An 8351-nucleotide genomic window follows, 5' to 3' on the forward strand; every position below is an offset into this window, starting at 1 on the left:
ACTTTTTGACAGTATTTGTTGATTGCTATAAAATAAATGGCCATTTAATTATTTTACATTTTCTTGACTCTAAGATGCCATTGATTATGAGGCAGTGTTATTTTATGTGCCACCAAGGAAGAAAACAAATGCTACCCAATAAGCTATGACATTCAATCGATTTGAAAGCATACAGAGACATTAAAATGTGAAATAGCGTGCAGCTGACAATTCAGAAGAGCTTGTGTGTTGCTTTGTAAGAGTCCCTGAGTATTTTTCCTGCTCACAGCCACGTCTCCTTTATTACAAACTAATTTATTAAGAGGCAAAGATCTATTTTTCTTTAGCTTTTCCCTCATTTGCCACATCCAGAGGTTGCTCAATAACTGTCGAATGATTAACAAACCTGTTCCTGATATCAGTTGTAATCATCTATTTTAGTTACTAACCTAGGTAATGGCCTATTCCTAAGCTGAGAAATGGACCTATTACTCAGCATGGTCAAGGAGAAAAAGCACTTGGGAATTGGAAGACATTGGGTCAGAAGGTCTGGATTCCAGTCCAGCTCTGTCCCATGATGTGACTAGTGTCTCTTCTGCAAATTTCCTAACCTCTGCAGGCGTCAGTTCCTACATCTTCAGTGTTGGGGTAATAATATCACATTCCAGTGCTGTTGGGAGGGTGAAAGGAGCTCAGGTACTTGAAAACGCTGCATCCACTGTTGGGCGGGGCTGGACCCCTAAGGTCAAGTTGGTTCTACTACCAAGAACTGAACCCAGCTGCTTCAAGAGCCCTGCGTGGATGCCTCATTTTAAAGCACAGATTATTGAGGGTTTTCCTTTATCTAAAGACTTTGATTTGTTGTGAGACACTTTCCTTTGCAATTTATTAGGTATTATGATTGAATAATGTTGAGTGTGTGTGTACTGTAGACAAAAGATATCATATGTATTGTTTATGCAATGGTTTTAGGAATAAAATGTTACGATGAAGCAGAATTTGGAAGGAGGGCGGTAATAATAACTTATACTCATTGAGGGCTGGAGACAAGCCAGTAAGCATCCTAAGTGCTCTATTGTTTATCTCATTTAACCTTGATGGTACCCTTGGGAGAAAGGTACTGTTATTTCCCCAATGTTGCAGATTAGAAAACTGGGGCATAGAGAGCCTAGGAAATCAACCTCGGTTCAAAGGGCTGGAGCCGTGCTGCGCTGCGCTTCATGCTTCTCTAAACACCTAGGGCAGGAAGTGGGACCCCAAATTCCCAAATCACCATTGCTGAAGAGGGTGAGAAAGAGGACACTAGGGACTGTGTAATCAGAGCAATTGCTGCCGCTGCTTGTGGTTGTTTCCCTGGAAACGATACCCGGGAAGAGAGATTATTTCAAGAGATTGGGGGTGGGAGGGGGGTTGATGCTACAGCAGAAGAGCCCACTCAAAATATGGAGCTTGATGGGAGGGACATTCAGAAGCAGAGTTTACCTGGCCTGAGGGTGAAGCAACGGAGGCAGTAACATTTCTGTGTAAAGCAGGACAAAGCAGAACTCTGTTGACAAAGTTGTGTGTATGTTAAACTGTCTACTCAAAATTTACAAAGAGAAGAAAGCACGACCAGGAGCTGTGGGAAGAGAGGCTGGTGAGGAGAGTGCTGAAGGAGAGAGGGAATTCAGCTGCTGAGGAGAGAGGAAGAGTCTGAGGAAGGAGACGTCAACGGGAAGTGTTCCTTTCTGATCTGGAAGGTAGTTGCCTCCTCCATCTCTGCAGGAAATGTTCATCCCACCATCACACCTTCTCGAGTTACATGGGAAGTCAGAGTTGAGACCGGCCTTAAGAGGAGAGAAGATGAGAAAAGAAGGTTCAATTACTTTGGGCTTACATTTGGTTGTCTTTGATTTTTACCTTTATTCGAACCTTGAGTTGAAGCTCAAAAATATAGTATGCGCTGAAGGTGTGCCGTGTTACACAGCCTTTCCCCCGAATAGGACTGAGTAGTGGAGCCTTGCTTCATTGTTGTACATCATCGCAATCAGGCACGGTGAGCCATTTCGCTTTTGGTTTCCCCCATTTCAGAACGGGCTTTAATTTATTGTTTTAAAAATCACTCACACATTAAAAAATTGGCATTTTTCTTAAATATTTGTGGTGAATATGCTAACAATACCTCCAATAATATCGATGCAATGAAAACAGCTCCTAACATCTTCGATGTCTTTACTATGTGACAATTATAACTTAGTCTCCCCTGAGAGAAAAAGTCACTCTGGAAATGCTGGTGAACTGAGTTTCTGAGCCTTAAATGCTTAGGCTGAGCATTAGGCTCAGGACTATGGTGTCTTAGGGGAGAGATGGAGGTTGGAGAAATAGAAATGAAAGTTATCAGCATCTTTGGCTAGTCATGGACATCCTAGAAGTGATGAAATTGCCCAGGTAACATATGTAGAACAAGAAAAGAGAGCCTCGGACAGGACTCTGAGGAAGGCCAATATTCAAGGGGTCAGGCAGCAGGGGACAAGTGCACTAAGGAGAATGAAGAAAAGTGGTGACGTAAAGAGAGGGAAATCGATGCGGCCACTGAGCCAGGAAGCCAAGAGAAGAGTATGTTCCAAGAAGGAGTGATGGACAATATCAAATGCTGCCAAGAATTCAAATGAGAAAGGGACTGGGAAGTGTCTGTTGGATGTAGCAACAAGAATGCCACTGACCTTGGCAAGAATGGTTACCTTCTAGTTTAGGGGGTGCAGAAAGCCGGACTGTGTGGCTCGGGGAGTGAATAGATGGTAAAGAAGTGGAGACAACATAGTTTGGTTGTTAAAAGGAGGAGGGAAATATGCAGCACCTGAATGAAGAGGTAGGTTCAAGATATACTTTTTTTTTCAACATGAGAAGGACTGAAGCAAGTTTTAGTTTTGAAAGGAAGGAGTTAGGAAGAAGGGAGATGTTAAAGACTCAGGAGTGAGATGGTTGACTGTGTGATATTTCTGAGAAGTTAAAAACAGATGGGAATCAGAACATGGGAGGTTGGACAGATCCTTCACTATCAAAAGAAAGAATGAGGAAAACATGGGTATAGGTGCATATAGTTTTGTAGGTTGGAGGTGGGAAGCTGTGGGAGTCATGCCAGAAGGTTTTTATTTTCTCTGTGAAACAGGTTATGAGAATGATGGAACACGTAGCAGGACAGAACAGGTACCATTCTTTCCCTGTATGCAAGGCATAGGAAAATCAAATCATCATGGGCAATGGGGCATCAGAACACAGTTATATACAATACTAAGAAGGCTAGAATTTGTTGTCAAGGTGATGGGCATCTACCCCACTAAGGTTTTTACGTAGGGTGGCTAAACAGTTGGGGTTCCTGCCTCACGTTAGCAGAGATGTCTTCTGGTATAACTGGTCTCTGAGTGCTGGACCAAGAGAATGAGACCCAGAGAGGAGGGAGTTCCCTCCTCGTTACCTTTCATCCCCCATCTGCTCACAGCCTGTCTTCCCAGTCGGCATTTCTCACCCAGGAGAAGGCTCCTACTGATGTTTGACTATGGACAAGTTCCAACCTTCAGGGAAGGCCCCCTCCCTGCCCACAGTAGTGATGACTTTTCCTCTGTCTGCTCTTAGAGCAGAGCGTAGGATCAGTACCACACAGATTTATTCACCAGGGAATTGCTTCCTTTCATTTTTGCTTCTAAATTACAAAATGAAAAGTCTTCTCCTTTAATTTTCAACACTTCTTAGGGTATGGTTTGTTTAGGCTTAACTTCATTTGGCAAACAAAAAAATGGGCAAAAATCCTTGGTTTCTTGGAGTTGACATTTCAGTGTGGAGACAGGCAATCAATAAATACACAAATAAATATGTAAGAGAGTGGTATGTCAATGTGTGCCATAGGGTGGTGACATTTGAACAGAGACCTGAGGAAATAAGGGCATAGTCGAGGAGATAGCTAGCAGAGTGGTTTTCAAGTGAGTGAGAAGAGCATGTGCAAAGGTCCTGAGATGGGAGAGTAGCTGATATATTGAGGCAGCAAGGAGGCTGGTGTGGCTGGACATGACCGAGGAAGGGAGAAGACAGCAGCCAGAGTTGCTACAGACCTGGGCTCTAGAGCCAGGCTGCATGGGTTCAAGCCCCAGTCCCACTGCTTACAAGTTGGGTGACCTTGGATGAGTTATCTGTCCTCTCTGTGCCTCCAGATTCTCATCTGTGAAATGACGATAATGGTAACACCTACCACATAGGCTTGTTATGAGGATGAGTAATCGTAAAGCCCTTAGAACAGTGCCTGGCACACAGTAAGTGCTCTGCAAGAGAATCTTAAGCTAAAAAAGAAAAGTGACTTGAGATGGTATGATGGTTAATTTCATGTGTCAACTTGACTGGGCCACAGGGTATGCAGATATTTGGTTAAACATTATCCTAGGTGTGTCTGTGAGGGTGTTTCTAGATACAATTAATGCTCGAATCAGTAGACTGGGAAACCAGATTGCCGTCTCCCATGTGGGCGGGCCTCATCCTATCTGATGGAAACTTCAATAGAACAAAAGGCAGGGTAAGAGAGAGTTCGAGATCTCTGTCTAGTTTTGAGCTGGAACATTGGTCTTCTCCACTCAGACTGGAACTTAGGCCACCAGCTCTTCTGGGTCTCCAGCCTGCATTCAGCAGATTGTGGGACTTCTCAGCCTTCATAATCACATGAGCCAATTCCTTACGATAAATCTCTTTATATATATGATATATATGTATATAATCATATATACATAATTAGATATATAATTGTATTTAATATAAAGATATATTACATCTAATATATAAGATATAGGTATGATACATATGATATAGTTTAGATATAGATTATATATATTATATAGATAATATATATATATATAAAATCTATCTATCTATCTTTCTAATCTATCTCATATTGGTTCTGTTTCTTTGGAGAACCCTGACTTACACATAGGGCGCAAGGCAGATCATGTAGGACCTTGTAAGTCATTCATCATAAGGACTTTGGGTTTATTCTGAGCAAGGTGGGGACCACTGGAGGGTTTGAAAGGACTTCTCTTGCTGCTATGTTGTTGCTCATGGACGGTGGGCAAGGGCAGAGCAGGGACACCAGTTAACAGGCCCAAGAGGTAATCCAGGTGAGACAGGTTGATGGCTCAGACAAGGGTGGGGGCTCTAGAAATGGTGACATGTGGTTGGGTTTTGGATGAACTTCAAGTACAGCTAATAGGATTTTGCTGGTGAAATGGGGTGTGAGGCGTTGAGGATGAAACCAAGGTGTTTGGCCTGAGCAACTGGAATAGTGAAGAACCTTGAAAATACAACATGTAGGACAGCAGCAGTTGGTTATCGTTATGGCCCTTCCTCAGGAGTGATGTGCAGATGATGAGTTTGTCTCTCCCGCACTCTTCTTTGCCTCAGGTACTCACCTCTTGGTTGTAACTGCTCAAATAAGGACAAATATATCTTCCCAAATAACCATAGTTTTTAGCTACAGCACGGTCTAAATTCATACTTAGAAAATGGACATTTTTTTCCAAAGGAGGCGATCTGCGGAGATGACCTTGGCTCACACACTGACAACCCATTTTGCCGATGCTCAGAGCACTTGGTTTTGGGGAGCCACAGCTTCCCAAACGTTGCTGTTTCCCGCTATGGTTTCTGCTTCACATTTATAAAACTAAGTGGCCCACTTGAGCAGTTTTCCCAAACCTAATAGCCTGCTTCAAAAGGGCATCCAAGCGTCTATTACAATACACACACACACACACACACACTCACACACGCACGTTGGCAGTGTTTGAAGTGAGTTTTTTCAGCTTCTACCCTTCCCAATAATGGTATTGAAACATTACAGTCAAATTTCAGCCAGGATTTAAGCTCCTCCTCTCCACCCCAATAGTCATAACAAGGAGCACTTGGCTGCTGGGATATTTCCATGCCAGGAGCAGTCTTGGCCCAGGCTTTGCTGGGACTTGGACTGTGCTCATGTTTGGGAGCCCTGCTCACCTTTTCTCCTTGCCCAGCGTTGAGATGGGAGAGTCTGGTGAGACCACAGCCCAGCTACGACCTGCAGCCGAATGCGATGATGTGTTACGAGTGAGGAAAGTGACGACCCAACAGTTGGACCAAAATCCATGAGGTCTATGTGCAAGGTGCTGGAAATAGAATAACAGCCTTGCAGGATGCGGCCTGGGTGCTTCATCTCAATCATGGAATTTCAGGTTTGTAAGAATTATTAAGAATTTATGATCCCTTGTCATAGATTGAAAGAGACTTAAGAGACATACCAACCAAATACGTTGTATGGATCCTCTTTGGACCCTGATTTAAACAAACTAAAGACTAAAAAAATTTTCTAAATAACCTAGAAAATTGGACTCGGGAATTACTGTCAATGTTTTTGAGTATAAATTAATGTGTTTATGTTTAAAGTGTTCCTTTGATGAGGATCAAGATATTTACATGCTCTCAATGTATATCTTCACAAAGAGTAACAATACAGTGGAGAAACTGGACATACCGCCCCTAGATGATCAAAAGAACCACAATTAACATCACCAACAAGGGATGATGTGCCTCTGCATCGATGCTGGGAGAACAGGAAATCGCCTATGTGGCGTTCCAGCCAAACATTTATAACCTGAATCTAACCATACAGACATCAGAAAAACCCCAATAGAAGAAAATTCTATAAAACCAGTGGCCTGTATTCTTTTAAAATGCCAATATCTTAAAAGACAAGAAAAGGCCAAGGAATTGATCCAGATTAGAGGAGATTGAAAAGACATGACAACTGAATGCTGTCTGTGATTATGGACTGATGCTGTACTAGGAAAAAAGTGCTGTAAAGAACATTAGTGGAATAATTTTTTTAAGCAAAATAAGGACTGTAGATTAGATAAATAAGGACTGTAGATTAGATGAGTGTATTGTATCAAATGTTAAAGTTCCCAAAATTGAGAACTGTATTGTGGTTTTGTAAGAGAATATCCTTGTTCTTAGGAAATACACACTGAAATATCAAGTGGGTGAGGGGCACAATATATGCAACCTACTATCAAACGGGATAGAGATAAATTGTGGTATGTATGTCTACACACACATAGCCTGCTTCTTTCACCTAATATTTTAGAGTCCTCCTCCTGGTTACTATGCTCAGACATACTGGTCTTCTTTGCCTTCCTGAAAATGCAGTCACGTTCTAAATTAGGGCCTTTGCACTCGCTGTTCCTCTGTTTGGAATATTCTTCCCCCAGATTTTCACTTATTTGGCTCCATCTCATCATTCAGGTCTCAGATCAGCTCTTCAGAGAGACTTTCCTTGACTACCCAATCAAAGTGTCCCCCTCTCCCAGAGCACTTATCCTTATCTGAAAATATTTAGTTAATTTATTTCTCTGCTTTTTCTTTTTTTGCCTACCTCTTTCCACTAGAATGTACACATTGTAACAGGAGGAACCTTGTTCAGGACTCTGTCCCCAATACCTAGAATAGTGCCAGAAACATAAGCTCTTAATATATATTTGTTGACTGAATGAAGGTGGGATGGGGTGGGAGGGGCAGGACTCTAGGAGGAAAGTTGGCAACATGGACATGGTTATTGGAGAGACTCTGTGAGTGTGTGCGTGTGTTAGTGTATAGCATTCCATTCTACACCAGATACATTTTTCTTAGAAGGGAGAAGGGAAAAATTTTGTAAAATGCTTATTTGAAACCCAGAGGTTGATCATAATCAGCAGTTTTGGAGAAAGAGGAATTCAAAGAGAGGAACTTTATTGACGTGTCCATAACTTGATTGTAATGTCAGCTGCTTCTTTTTGATGATATAGTCTATATTAAAATTGCAGTTAGAATGGTAAAAGGATCTAGTTCCCAGTTACATGTACATGGGTGTATTGTCCTTTATTTTGGAAAATTCTCCTTCCATCTTATCCTATTTGGAACAATGTTATAATTTCCCCATTCGGTTGGGGTCAACTCCTGGATGTCATCTCTGGCTCTCTTCATCCTCAGTTCTTTGTACTACTTCTATTCTAATAATATGTGTGGACCTGTGATGTGGATCCGTGTTGCTCACAGTATGCTCCTTGCATCTCCTGTATCACTTGGAGAGCCTGTTAAAAGTTCCTTGGTCCTAAATCAGAATCTCTGGGAGGAGGCAACAGGGAAACAGTTAAATTTCATAGTTTTTTTTAGTAAAATATATATTTAAAAAATTCAAAATGCAGGGGCTGGCTTGGTGGCTTAGTGGTTAAGTTTGTGCGCCCTGCTTCGGGGCTCAGGATTCGCTGGTTCGGATCCCAGGCATGGACCTATGCACCGCTTATCAAGCCATGCTGTGGCAGGCATCCCACATCTAAAATAGAGGAAGA

This window comes from Equus asinus, chromosome 22 (genome assembly GCF_041296235.1).
Source record: "Equus asinus isolate D_3611 breed Donkey chromosome 22, EquAss-T2T_v2, whole genome shotgun sequence".
In the NCBI taxonomy this organism is placed as follows: Eukaryota; Metazoa; Chordata; class Mammalia; order Perissodactyla; family Equidae; genus Equus; species Equus asinus.